A 14,555-nucleotide genomic window follows, 5' to 3' on the forward strand; every position below is an offset into this window, starting at 1 on the left:
TAATGGACAACTATGGGAAGCAGATCCACGAGTGGAAGAAGAAGTGGGAAATCAATAAGGTTCGATTTAATTTATTAAACAATTTTTTAATTTATTAAACTATTTTTTAATTTATTAAACTTTTTCTTTTTTTTTTAATTAAAAGGTCCCAAAGTCGATGAACGACACGGTCTGGAAGGAGTTGTGTGCGCATTGGGATAAGGAGGAGACGAAAGAAACTTCTTCCACCAACTCCACCAACCGCAGGAGCGACCGTAAAGGGAAGGGCATCTACAAGCATAACTTGGGTGCTCAATCTATTGCCACTCTCGGAGATCGCATGGTAAGTTCAACCGCTTTTTCTTCAATTATTTGAGTTTCAGAATTTAAATTTATTGTGCATTTCTTCTAATTTCTAATGTTTCTTTAATTTTATGTTTTTTTTCAAGGCGGAAGAAAATGATGGCGAGCCGGTCGATGATCTCGCCCTAATGAGGAGGGCGTATACCAACAAGAAGACCGGCCAGATTGATGACGGTCTTGTGAGGGACGTGGTCGACCTGGTCCAAACTCAGGTGGTAGACGAAGTGTCTCAGCTTCAAACCGAGGATGACGCTTCGACGGCTTCGACCAACTTGTCCCGGTTTCGAATCAACGAAATCGTTGAATCCGTAAGTTTTTTTTTTTTTAAAGTTCAATTCATTTATTTCTTGGTTTAAATTTCTAAATTTGGCTTTTTTCTATTCAGTCGGTTCCAAAGAAGAAGGGACGTTTGTTCGGTTTGGGTCGTCGCACCCGGTCGGTTCCTCCTTCTTCTGCACCACCGCCCTTTGTTGATCCAGAAGTACTTACGGCTCAGTTGAAGGACAAAGATGATCGAATATCTTTGTTGGAGACCCAGATGGCGGCTCAACAGGCGGGCTATGAGGCACAGAGGAGGCTGAACCAGCAAATGATGGAGATGATGCAGAGGATGTACCCGAACGAGGTGTTCCCGGACGTGCCAGACCCGTAGTTTTTTTTTTCCCCAATCTCGGAATGTTTTATTTTTATTTGTGAAACTTTGAATATTAATTAATATGATTTCAATTTTACTTTTAATTTCATATTTTCGAATTTAAATTTCAGAAATTTTATTTTTTCAAAAAAATTAATATTTTTTACATTCCGAGGAAATTAATTATATTTTTCACTAGATCGATCGATGCGTTTTTGAACAAAAACGCATCGATCGATCCGTTTTTTTTTTAAAATATAGCGAGGGACATTTCCCTCGAAATTTTCCGAGGGACAACTCCCTCGGAAAATTCCGAGGAACGGATCCCTCGGAATATACCGAGGGAACAGTTCCTCGGAATAAACCGAGGAAAAAGTCCGTCGGTATACTCCTATCGATCGATGTATATATGTCCAAACACGCATCGATCGATGAACTTCCGAGGAATTATCCCGACGAAGAAACCTCGGTATATTCCGAGGACTTTTCCGACAAACAAGGGATCCTCGGAATTTCCTCGGAAATTTATTTCCTCGGAATTCCGTCAGAAAATTCCGAGGGATTTCAGAGGAAAAAAGAAATTCCGAGGAATTATTTCCGACGACGTGTTTCGTCAGAATTTCGTCGGAATAACGATATTCCGACGAAATTCCGACGATTTTTTCCCTCAGAATCCTTGATGTTTTCTTGTAGTGCTTGTACAAATACAATACCATTGGAAAGTAACTAATCTTCACTTGCACCTTAGCTTCATTTACCTTTATCTTTCTGCAAATACGCTCAACCAAACCAGAGTAAGTGATCTCCTCCATTGATTTCCTCAACACAATCGTGTGAATTTCATCTTCTCCTTCACCATCTCCCGAGATCCATTTTATTTGAGCCCCATCCTTCATATAATATCCTCCATAATCAAAACATATAATTTTGTAATACGGATTTTGCATTTTCCTGAAATAAAATAGAATATCTTTAGAATTATCATTATCACACCGTACAATCTTTTCTTACTAATACTAATTTAATTCAGTACTATACATAGTAATACTAGAAATACTAGTAAGAAATATCAATTTAGTAATCCTAGTAAAACTTTTTTGCTTTAGTAAAACTAGTTATACCAGTAATACCCAGAACTTATCCTTGTCTAACTAATCCGCTTTTAGGACGATATTGTTAGGATTTTACATTACCCATGATGTATAATTCATCTTAAATGAAATTACACACAGAAAATCATCAAAACACACATAAAATATATCCAAAATCTATAAACACAGTTTTCAAAATCTTTTTTAATTTCTCATAATTTTCATTGGATCTTCTTTTTTTTTTACACTAGCCGAGATATACACTTGTTTTAATAACATTTCAGTAAAAAAATCATCAAAAATGGACGTAAAAAAGTCCCAAAAGCCCTAAACACAGTTTTTGAAATCGTTTTTAATCTCTCAAATTTTCATCAAATCTTACTTTTTTTAACGTTACCCTTCATATACACGATATTTAAATGTAATATCATAAAAAAAATTCATCGAAAACGAACCTGAATTCCATGGTTTTGAGCTTCAAAAATCGCTTATGGAGGATGAGAGGAAGAGAGGTTGTACGATGAAGAAGGAGACATGTGGGTCAGGAGAAATCTGATTGGTTAAGGTTGTTTTGTGGGCCATGTAGGTAGTTGAATTATGGTTGGTTTATTTAATTGGAGAAATAAATGAAAGGCTAGTTTGGGGAGTGCAAGGATAAAAGGGTAGGAAGAATAGAGAGAAGGCATTGAGAATTCAGGGGCATAGGGTATATGGAGTTAATCTCCCAACTAAAGTGAAAGTGAATCAACTGCAAGGAAGAATCGACTTTTTCTACTATTTATTTGCGTCATCTGATGGCTGCTCGTTGATTGAAGAAGAATCTTGAATAATGGTAGCCCAGCTAGCCACTCAGACGTACCTGCATGTCGCGATCCCTACTCTAATCAAAAGACTAAAGGCTATTTTTAAAATTCTTTATCCTCCACACATTTGTCCTCTTTCACTGAAGAGGAAAGAAGAATCTTGCCAAGCTTGATATCTTTGGTTCTCCTTCTTCTCTATTGAATCAATCTGTGTTTTAAGTTACTTACTGCACCGCAAAAGATAAGCATTTCTCTACTCTAATAAATCTTCGATTCAAAAGATAAGCATGTTTCTACCCATGAAATCATCATTTTGTTTTAGCAAAAGTATGGCATCATATAGTAAAGCAGGACTAAGCACAGTCGCACCACTCGGGGGGGCGAGCCACCCGTGAGATGATAGTGACACACTAGGCTTGATGGGTCGAAGCACTAAAAGAAAAACACTGGGAAACGCGGCGGCATAGGAACCACAAGACATCTTAAAAGAGTTCTCAACTGAATTGGAAAAAACAAAAAGTCCAATATGTCAGAAAAATAGCTACTATGTTAAACCATATCACTTTGGTTTGGTTCGATTATATACCATTGGTTTTTGGTTTATTCCGTTTTATATCAGAAAATCATAAATATATTTATTTTTTATAAAATTTTGTGAATTTTAATTCATAGAAAGAGATATCTCCTTTAATGAAACATGACGACATTTTAGTTTTTAAATAGATTATTTTTTTTTACTATTTAAAATCATTAGTAAACATATTAAGTTAATAATAATGGTTTTTATAAAATAAAAATAAGAAAAATAGTAATCTATAATATTATTAAATAACTAAATGTTAGCACACATATTTGTCAAATAAAAAGGTAAAAAAATATGTTTTGTTTAAGTTGATAAAAATAAAAAGTAACTTTTAACTTAAAACATAATATTAAATTCATGAAATCAACATTTTAAATATGGAGATCATATCAATAAAATAAATTATATATATACTATTAATTATACAACTTAATTTACATATAATTATAATGCTATATTTACATCAATCGGTTTATTCGGTTTGATTGGGTTATATACCAAAACATATCCACACACCACAGTTTTTTTTTAAATAATATTTATTCAGTATATTCAGTATTACAAAGGCCATACCAATTTCTATATTTTGGCTCAGTTCAATTTTATTTGGTATAGTTTTATCAGATTGAACATCCATGGTACATATAAATATTTTGTGAAGATCATTTATCTCATGATTGAAGCAGAAGGAGAACGTATAAAACCTGAATTTAGAAAAAAAAGAAGCAAATCTGACCAGGCTTTTTGATGATTTGACTAACAATAGGGCAGTCAACTCAGTCTAACCATTACAGCAAAATAGTCCATCACAGCAGAATAGTCCCACTGGTATGATTCTAAGACTGGTTCAGTTTGACACAACACCTATTTAACCGGTTACTGGAAAGGATACACATAAATCCAAAAGATTGTCTTTAAAAAGGGCATGAAATGAAATCCTAACGAGCTAATGTTAATGCTCCTCTTCTTCGGTCTAACAAGTTGCTTATACTACTCCCTCCTCTAAACTTCTTCTTCTTCTTCAGCCTCTTCTTTATCATTCTCTTCATCTTCTTCCTCCTCCTCTTCGGAATCAGCTGCATACTTATCGAGCTCATACTGGATCATTACCTCTATAGATGACTTTCTAGGGGTAAGATCATATTGAAACTTGTCAGCTGTAAAAACATGGTGAAACAATGCACGTTACAAATAGGAAAAAAAAGTTTCCTAGCTATACAAAGTTTACGGTAATATGGTGGAAACCATCCAATGTATGAGAATGTGTCAACAACTACACGAAGTTTATGTTAATACATGTCACATGTAAGAAGTAAATTATAATATGGTGGCAACATCACAATCGGGTTTAATTGTTTTTAAGCTAAGTTAATGGGGTCAATCCGTAATTTATTAAACTTAATAAACTTAATGATTTATTAAGTTTAATAAACTTAATTGATTTTGTTAATAAACTTAATAATTTATTAAACTTACTTAATAAACTTAATAAATTTATTAAATTTAATTTATTAAACTTATTAAAATTAATAAATTTACTAAACTTAATATACTTAAAAATTAATCATTTATTAATAAACTTAATCATTTATTAATAAACTTAATAAACTTAATAATTTAATAAACTTAATAAAATTAATAAATTTATTAAGTTTATTAAGTTTAATAAATTACTAAGTTTAAGTTTATTAAGTTTATTAAATTATTAAGTTTATTAACTTTATTAAATTATTAAGTTTATTAAGTTAAAGTTTACTAAATTACTAAGTTTATTAATAAAATCAATTAAATTTATTAAACTTAATAGATCATTAAGTTTAATAAATTACGGATTGACTCCATTAATTTAGCTTAAAATCAATTAAACTCGATTGTGATGTTGCCACTATATTATTATTTACTTCGTACATATGACATGTATTAACATAAACTTCATGTAATTATTGACACATTCTCATATATTGGATGGTTTCCACCGTAGCTAGGAAACTTTTTTCCTTACAAATAAGAAACCTATCAGTAAAGAAAAGAAATGAAAACACTTAATCTTATGCACATACCCAGTTGCTTAATGATGTCTGTAGCTTTTGTCAAACATCTAACTTCTAAGAGTAATTCCATAACACATAAATTACATGATGAGTTAAAATCCTCACCTTTTTAAAGTATATCGCTTTCAGTATATCAAGAATTGCATTTCTTAACTCTTCATCACTAGGAGGCTCCTTGCTTTTGCCTTTCCCTATTCCTTTCACAAGATAACACCAAACATGGCATCAGACAAATAAGAGATGGAAACAAAACTCACCGGGAACATAATTAACGAACAAGGTACATAAGCAGTTACAAGGGTACTAGGTATAATTCTGAACCAGGTTAATCACAAGTCCGTTTGATTCAAATCTATATAACTTTAAGTTTTCTTCTTTCCAGTGTGAAGATTGTTTTGCTCTGAGACTTACCAGATACTTTAAGTGGAGGTGGTGCAATGATAGGAGGAAACAACGTTGGAACTCCAGAAGCTTCCAGCCAAGTTGACATCTCCGGCACAGAAGAAAATGTAGCCGCATAAGTTTTGTGATAGCGTTCAGCCGAGTACCAGTCGTCTACATACTGCAAATGGCTGATTTTCATCTTCTTGCAGACAGCTAGAGCGTGCAGACATGGAAACTTTTTCCTCTGGAACTTCCCACACGTGCAGGTTGAGTCATTCAACTGAACAATGCCTTCCTTATATTCTTTAAATTTCCTCCCCATAAGAGAGCTTCCCTTTTTTCTTGAGGGTCCTGAGACCTGAAATGCATCTCTTTCTAACGGCTTTACAACATATGAAGCGGAATCTTTCAAGGAATTTCGAAGTTTGTCCATGAAAAATTCTGTGTAGACATCACCGCGGTTACGAGAACCACGGCTACACCTAAAAGACACGTCAAAAGCGTCTCTCAGCTCATCAAACAGAAGCATTACACCCCCTGTCATTGTAATTTTCGGAAAGTTTCTATAAACTGCAAACAGAGCTTTTAATTTGTATCTATCTCCATGATTCCGTATCTGAGACCACTGTCATGAGCTAGAGTCCACTGATGTGGAGGGATTTGTTCTAGCCATTTCCAACCTTCTGGACTCTTCTCTTTGATGTCCTTCGTGTAGGAATCAAATTCTGCCTTCTGACTCGACGACCCAGCCTTCATCACAAGATACTGCGTGTGGTGGTGGTCTGGAAAAAGGCGAGGGAACTGGGAGCACTGATGTGTCAGACAGAAACTGTTGTAAGCCCAGGGTTCTTTCCACTGAGACCCGGGTTCGTTAACAACAGCGAGTATGTCAGGGTGGTGCCTTGAGATAAGGCAAAGGCCCTTCCTTTGCGTTACCTTCTCTCTGATTCTAGTGAGAAACCAGCGCCAACTATCAGTTGATACTTTTTTAGTAATAGCAAAGAGTGCAGCTCATAATGACTTCTCCTCATGTGTACATACGTAGATCTTGGAAACAATCCCCTGTTCGTTTCATAGAGGCCACATCCAGCGGCAGCGGCAAAAAAATATACAGTGAACGAGACAAAAATACAGTAACTTGAAGCAGCGGCAACCGCTGATATTTTCCGCCTCTGTTTTATCCTCCCTTTGTTGCCGCAGCTACTGCAAAATCAGTCAGCCGTGCTTCGCATGTGCTGTGTGTTGTTATCGTTAAAGGTTTAATTTTTTGACACTTCGTTCGGCGGTGATGAAACGAACAGAGGTGACATATAGGCAGTGGAGCTACACGTCGGTTGATGAGTGCAAACGGATGGCTGTTATTCTTTCCTTCCAAGCTTGTGGGCAAGCTTGTCTTTATGGGGGAAGTATTGATAGACTTCTACTATCTGAGTCTGACGTGGCAGTGTGAGCTCATGATGTGGCTAAGGAAGAGAGATAAAGCAAAGACTCTGGGTGAACCTGAAGCTTTGCTGTTACGGAAGTTGGATGCAACTCATGGAGGGAGGAGAGTATAAGAACACAGCCAGGTGAAGAAGAGGGAGCATGCTTTGATGTTGATGTTGAATGACGTTACGAGTCTTCTCTCTCAGTCGCCATGAGACTGATGATTCTTGTTATGCTCGCCATGAGAGTATAGCTTGAATTGTACTCAAAGCTTCATTCATTCTTGTAATCCTCTTTCTGATAATCAATAAGAAGAGTTCATAGAGTTCTGATTATCAAGAGTCTATCACTCCTCTGCTTCAAACTCTGAGTCAGACTTTTCTGGCTCAATGGGACGACAAGTATGTGGACTAGTATACTTGATTATCTCAAAAAGACCGTGTTTTTCCATTTTAGCAGCCCGAAGTGACCAATTGCATTTCCACCGAATATTTTAACTTTGGATCTCTGCTTGTCAACATCTACTCCAGTAAGCACATACATCTCATCCAACAATCTGTTCAATGCAATCTTTGGGTGCACTATTATCTTTTTTGGACCAGGTCCTGCATAGTATACGCCTTCGGGGCCATACTTGATGCAGCCGTTCCAGAATCTGAAGGTTTGTGTTGCAGTTCCGTGTGTCTCCGGCGCCGTTTCATTTTCTCCGGCGTTGTCTCGATGGGCGAGGAAGGTGGAAGGGATTGTGTGACAGGTGTTCCTCGTTGGATGAGGAATAAACGTGTTGATATGCCTTGAATCTGGATGTTATATCTAGGCGATGGATGTTACATCACGTACATCATACCGACTCGGTTGCATCAAGAGCGTTGCATCAAGTTATTATGGATGTTACATCTGATTGTGGGCTTAAGCCCATGAGTCTGTTTAGTCTAGGGTTTTAGATGCGAGATGTCACTATATATATCTTGTATTCGAAGTAACCCTGAACTTGCACTTTGTAAGCTCAATATTGCCTCCAATAATAAGATCTCTCTTTGCCCGTGGACGTAGCCCTAGGGGTGAACCACGTTAAATATCCGTGTCGTAGTTACATCGCTTTTATTCATCTGTTTACGCATCTGTTTCTTCTCACAATTGTTACAACAAACTGGTATCAGAGCTTCGGGTTGTGATCTAGTGAGAAGATGTCTGGAATAAGAGCGAAGATCGACAAGTTTGATGGGAGAAATAGCTTCAGTCTTTGGCAGATTAAGATGCAGGCGTTGTTGAAGCAACAAGGCATCTGGGGACCATTGTCAGAGAAGAAATCTGAAGCAGCTGATTTGGAGGCTCTGGAAGAGAAAGTGTTCTCAACAATTTTGATGTGTCTAGCAGACGAGATTATCATCGAAGTATCGAATGAGAAAATGGCTGCTAGTTTGTGGCAGAAGTTAGAGAGTTTGTACATGACAAAATCTCTGATGAATAAGCTACTTCTGAAGCAACGCCTCTTCGCCTTGCGTATGCAAGAAGGTATTGAGCTTCGCAACCATCTTGACAAGCTGAATTCGATATTACCGGAGCTGTGTAACATCGATGTTAAGGTGGAGGATGAAGACGCGGCACTAATCATGTTGGTATCTCTGCCGAACTCCTTCGAGAACTTCGTGCAATCGTTCATTGTTGGCAAAGATACAGTGAAACTGGAAGAAGTTAGGTCGGTGCTTCATAGTCGGGAATTGCGCCATAAGGCATCCAGCTCAGGGACAGACAATCAAGCATCGGGGTTGTTTGTCAGTGGTGTGAAGGGACATCAGAACAGAACGACTTCGAAAGATAGGAAGTCGTTTCCAAGAGGTCCTAAAGCATCTGATAATTGCAATTATTGAAAAGAGAAGGGACATTGGAAGTCAGACTGTCCCAAGATGAAGAAGCAGCAGTTTGGGTCTGTTGCAGTAGACGAGGATGAAACCAAGTCTGACGACGACATCGCTCTTGTTGTGCACGGACACACACACTCTTCTGATGTGTGGGTTCTTGATACGGGAGCATCCTACCATATGACACCGAGGAAAGAGTGGTTTTCGAAGTACACAGAGGTACTTGACGGCAAGATTAAGATGGCAAATGATTTTGTCTGCAAGATTGCTGGGATCGGCTCAATCAAGCTCAGGACACATGATGGTAGATTCTGCACATTGAACGAGGTTAGGCATGTTCCATCAATGACGAAGAATTTGATATCCATGAGTCTTTTGGACAGTAGAGGGTTCAAATATTCGGGTGGTGATGGAGTTCTGAATGTCTGCAAGGGTTCTGATGTGATTCTGAAGGGTTTCATGAACGGTACTCTGTATTTGCTGAAGGGTACAATGGTTACCGGTTCAGCAAATGTTGCATCGCCAGAGATCCCAGAGGAAGATATGACTAAGCTATGGCATATGAGGCTTGGACATATGGGTGAGCGTGGGATGCAACATCTGCCGAAGCAAGATATGCTTCATTCTGATATTGGTTTGGAACTCTGCTCGAAAGATTTAAACAATTTTGTAAGGATGCAACATCTGCCAAGCATCTTACAGACAGGGGAACACCACAGCGGGATGGTGTTGCAAAATGGATAAACCAGATAATGCCAGAGAGATTGATGTGCATGCTCTCGAGTGCTGGTTTGGAGAAGCAGTTTTGGGCTGAAGCAGTTTTGGGCTGAAGCAGTTAACACGGCTTGCTACTTGATAAATATTGTTCCCCACATAGGCATCGAGTGCAGGATACCTTCTGAGGTGTGGTCAGGTAGATCTGCTGAATATTCACTTTTAAGAGTGTTTATGGGCTACGGTGATGGAATCAAAGGATATATGGTCTGGTCTCGATCAGAAAACCGAATGATTCTAAGCATGAATGGTGTCTTCGATGAAGCATCTATGGTTAGAAGCTCAGGGTCCAGTTCAGAAGCAGAAAAGGGTAGCACTGATAAACAAGTGGAGCTGCAAGATGATCATGAAGTGATCGATGTGCAGGCACACACAGAAAATCAAGAGGAGCGTGTAGAAGATGTTCAGTTGGAGTCTACGAAGATTCAACCGCTTGATGCTACAGAGCGTAGCATCATGAAAGATCAACCAAGAAGGGTTGATGTCAGGCCACCAGAGAGATATCGCTTCGAGGATATGGTGGGTTATGCACTTCAGGTTGCAGAGGAAGTGGATGCGTCATCTACTTACATGGAAGCTGTTTCTAGTCCCGAGTCTGAGAAATGGCATGTTGCAACGAGAGACGTGGAGTCTCATCAGAAAAATCATACATGGGACCTGGCCACATTACCATCGGAGAGAAGGGATGTTACATGCAAGTGGGTCTTCATGATTAAGGATGGAGCATCACTGGCAGAAGGAGCTAAGTATAAAGCTCGGATTGTTGCAAGAAGTTTCAGTCAGAGAGATGGAGTAGACTACAATGAGATATTCTCATCGATGGTCAGACATACGTCCATCAGAGTGTTGCTAACGCTGGTAGCACGTCAGAACTTGGAGCTTGAGAAATTTGATGTGAAGACAGTGTATCTTCATGGAGAGCTAGAGGAGATATACAAGACTCAGCCAGATGGTTTTCGAGTTCCTGAAAAGGATGACTATGTGTGTACGCTTCAGAAGTCACTTTGTAGATTTAAGCAGTCTCTCAGAGGATGGTACAAGAGATTCGACAGTTATATAATCAAGTTGGGCTACATCAGAAGTCCTTATATTTGGTGTGTCTGCATGAGTAAGTTGAAGGATGCGACGTTCATCTGTTTGGTACTCTACGTGGATGACATGTTGTTAGCTGAAGAGAAGTGTGACATCGAGAAGCTGGAGCTTCTGGGTTTTGAAGTTGAGATGAATGATTTGGGTGCAGCAATGAAGATTTTAGGGATGGAGATCTTCAGAGATAGGGAGAAGGAGTTGTTCTTGTCACAGAAGGCCTACATTAATGAGGTGTTGACAAGGTTCGTGATGTCTTTAGATGAACCTATCAGTATTTTGTGCATTGCAAATGTTCATCTCACCATGTATATGGTTTAGCCCATTGGGGCATCTGGCCCGTTGGGGCATCTGGCCCGTTGGGGCATCTGGCCCGTTGGGGCATCATACCCGTCGGGGCATCTGTTCCGCAAGGACATCTGGCCCGTTGGGGCTTCTGGTCCGCAAGGACATCTGGTCCGTTGGGGCATCTGGCCCATCGGGGCATCTGGTCCGCAAGGACATCTGGCCCGTTGGGGCTTCTGGTCCGCAAGGACATCTGGCTCGTTGGGGCGAACGGCCCGTTGGGGCATCTGGTCCGCATGGACATCTGGTCCGCAAGGACATCTGGCCCGTTGGGGCATCTGGTCTGCAAGGACATTTGGTCCGCAAGGATATCTGGTCCGTTGGGACATCCGGCCCGTTGGGGCGTCTAGTCCGTTGAGACATCTGGTATGTTGGGACATCTGGCCCGTTGGGGCGTCTGGTCCGTTGGGACATCTGGTCCGTTGGGACATCCAGTCCGTTGGGATATCCGGCTGATGACGAACGTCTGGCTCTAGTTGAGCATCTGGCCGTTAAAGGGCGTCTGGTTCGTCATAGCAACACATCTGGTCCGAAGGGACATCTGAGGCAAAGAGAGCGATGGTACATTTGGCGTTGAAGAACACATCTGGTACATTTGACGTTAATGGCGCATCTGGCACTTGAAAGTGCATCTTGTACATCTGGCACTGATGGCGCATCTTGTACATCTGGCGCAGAGAAACGCATCTGGTACATCTGGCACTTGAAGGTGCATCTGGTACATCTGTTATTAAGAGGATTCAAGTCAAGGTGGAGAATTGTTGATATGCCTTGAATCTGGATGTTACATCTAGGCGATGGATGTTACATCACGTACATCATACCGACTCGGTTGCATCAAGAGCGTTGCATCAAGTTATTATGGATGTTACATCTGATCGTGGGCTTAAGCCCATGAGTCTGTTTAGTCTAAGGTTTTAGATGCGAGATGTCACTATATATATCTTGTATTCGAAGTAACCCTGAACTTGCACTTTGTAAGCTCAATATTGCCTCCAATAACAAGATCTCTCTTTGCCCGTGGACGTAGCCCTAGGGGTGAACCACGTTAAATATCCGTGTCGTAGTTACATTGCTTTTATTCATCTGTTTCCGCATCTGTTTCTTCTCACAATTGTTACAACAAAACGCGTGTCATGTTCACATAAAAAAATCGACATGTGTTGTGGGGGTATTTTCTTCGGTCCGGGTTTAAAGGGATGTGCTTTTAAGCCCAAGTCATTTACCTTTACTTGGTTTTCTAGTTTGGGGCTTGTGGCTTTGTTTCTGTTGTAAATGGATGGATTCTTTTCTGGTGGGTTTTGGCCTTTTAATAATATTCAGATGGGAAAAAAAAAAAAAAACTAATTTGTATTGTAAAAGAATGGGGAATTTTCTGTGTATTATTAATGAACAATAGAGGTTCCTTATATAAGGATTACAAAGTATAGGAAAAAGGAAAATATCCAAAACCTAATACAACATGAAATAGGAAAAGATCTAAAACAAAGAAAAGGAAAAACGTGAAGTCTTGGCCGACTAGGATCTTGGCCGCCGACTCTCTCTCCTCCATTGGCCACGGCTGGGCCTTGTCTTGGTCTTGGTTATGGACCATCCACATAATGATTTATAACACTCTCCCTTGGATGCCATAACCATATGGGTTTGTATCATGCACGACGTTGCCTCATTAAAACCTCTCTAGGAAAACCAAAAACCCAAGGTGGGAAAAAATGGAAACCGTAGACAGGAAAAAGAGTACAACACATGACACCCCCTGATGAAGGCATCACTGAAGATCCTTCAACTGGTGCATTCCTATCTGATGAACCAGCTTCCTGAACGTTGAGGTTGGCAGAGACTTGGTGAACAGATCGGCCGAATTGTCACTGGACCGAACCTGAACCACTTGAACTTCTTTAGCTTTCTGCAGGTCGTGGGTAAAGAAGAACTTAGGCAAGATGTGTTTCGTTCTATCTCCCTTAACGTATCCATCTTTGAGCTGAGCTATACAGACTGCATTGTCCTCATAGATGATCGTTGGTTCTTCCTTTTCCTTTCCCACGGCCAGGCCACTTTCTTTTAAGATATGGCCGGTCATGTTCCTTAACCACACAAGCTCTCGGCTTGCTTCATACATGGCTATGATCTCGGCATGATTAGATGATGTTGCCACTAAGGTTTGTTTTGTGGACCGCCAACTTACTGCAGCCCCACTGTGTATGAACACATAACCTGTCTGAGATCTAGCATTATGTGGGTCAGATAAGTACCCAGCATCTGCATACCCGGCCAAGCTATCTCCTGGTCGGCTCGTATAGAACAAACCGAGGTCGGTTGTTCCTTGCAGATATCTGAACAGATGTTTTATTCCGTTCCATTGCCTAAGTATCGGACATGAACTGAATCTAGACAGTAAACTCACGGTAAAACTAATGTCCGGTCTTGTCTGGCTAGCCAAATATATTAAGGCTCCAATGGCACTTAGATAAGGTATTTCCGGCCCGAGCATATCCTCGTCCGGCTTCCTTGGTCCGAATGGATCCTTCTCAAGGTCTAAGGACCTCACGACCATAGGACTCGACAAGGAATGAGCCTTGTCCATATTAAACTGCTTGAGTATCTTTTCTGTATATGTCTTTTGATGCACAAGGATTCCATTATCCACATACTCAAATTGCAGTCCCAAACAGAACTTAGTTTTTCCTAAGTTTTTCATTTCGAATTCTTTCTTTAGACATTCGACCGTTTGGGAAATCTCTCCAGGGGTTCCAATCACATTCACGTCGTCCACATAGACAGACATAATAACGAAGCCCTTGCTGTCAAATCTCTTTATAAAGATACATGAACTTATTGGATCGTTCTTATAACCCTCTTTCATTAGGTACTCTGATAATCTGTTGTACCACATTCGACCTGATTGTTTCAAACCATATAAGGCTTTATTCAGCTTAATACAATGCTGTTCTCGAGAACCTTTCTTATCTTTGAGCTCAATACCCTCTGGAACTCTCATATGAATTTCATTATCCAGTGGACCGTACAGATACGCAGTTACTACATCCATTAGGCGCAGATCAAGCTTCTCTTTCACGGCCAGACTGATCAAGTATCGTAATGTAGTTGCGTCCACCACAGGGGAATAAGTTTCCTCATAATCTATTCCTGGTCTCTATGAGAATCCTTGTGCTAC

The 14,555-nt window shown here is 39.7% G+C and overlaps 1 pseudogene; it reads right to left on the reverse strand.

The window, feature by feature from the left end:
• Nucleotides 1–5,269: 5,269 nt before the first annotated feature.
• LOC106369108 lies at nucleotides 5,270–7,856 on the reverse strand (annotated as a pseudogene).
• Between the last annotated feature and the right edge of the window lie 6,699 nt (nucleotides 7,857–14,555).

Source organism: Brassica napus, chromosome C7 (genome assembly GCF_020379485.1).
Source record: "Brassica napus cultivar Da-Ae chromosome C7, Da-Ae, whole genome shotgun sequence".
Classification (NCBI taxonomy): domain Eukaryota; kingdom Viridiplantae; phylum Streptophyta; class Magnoliopsida; order Brassicales; family Brassicaceae; genus Brassica; species Brassica napus.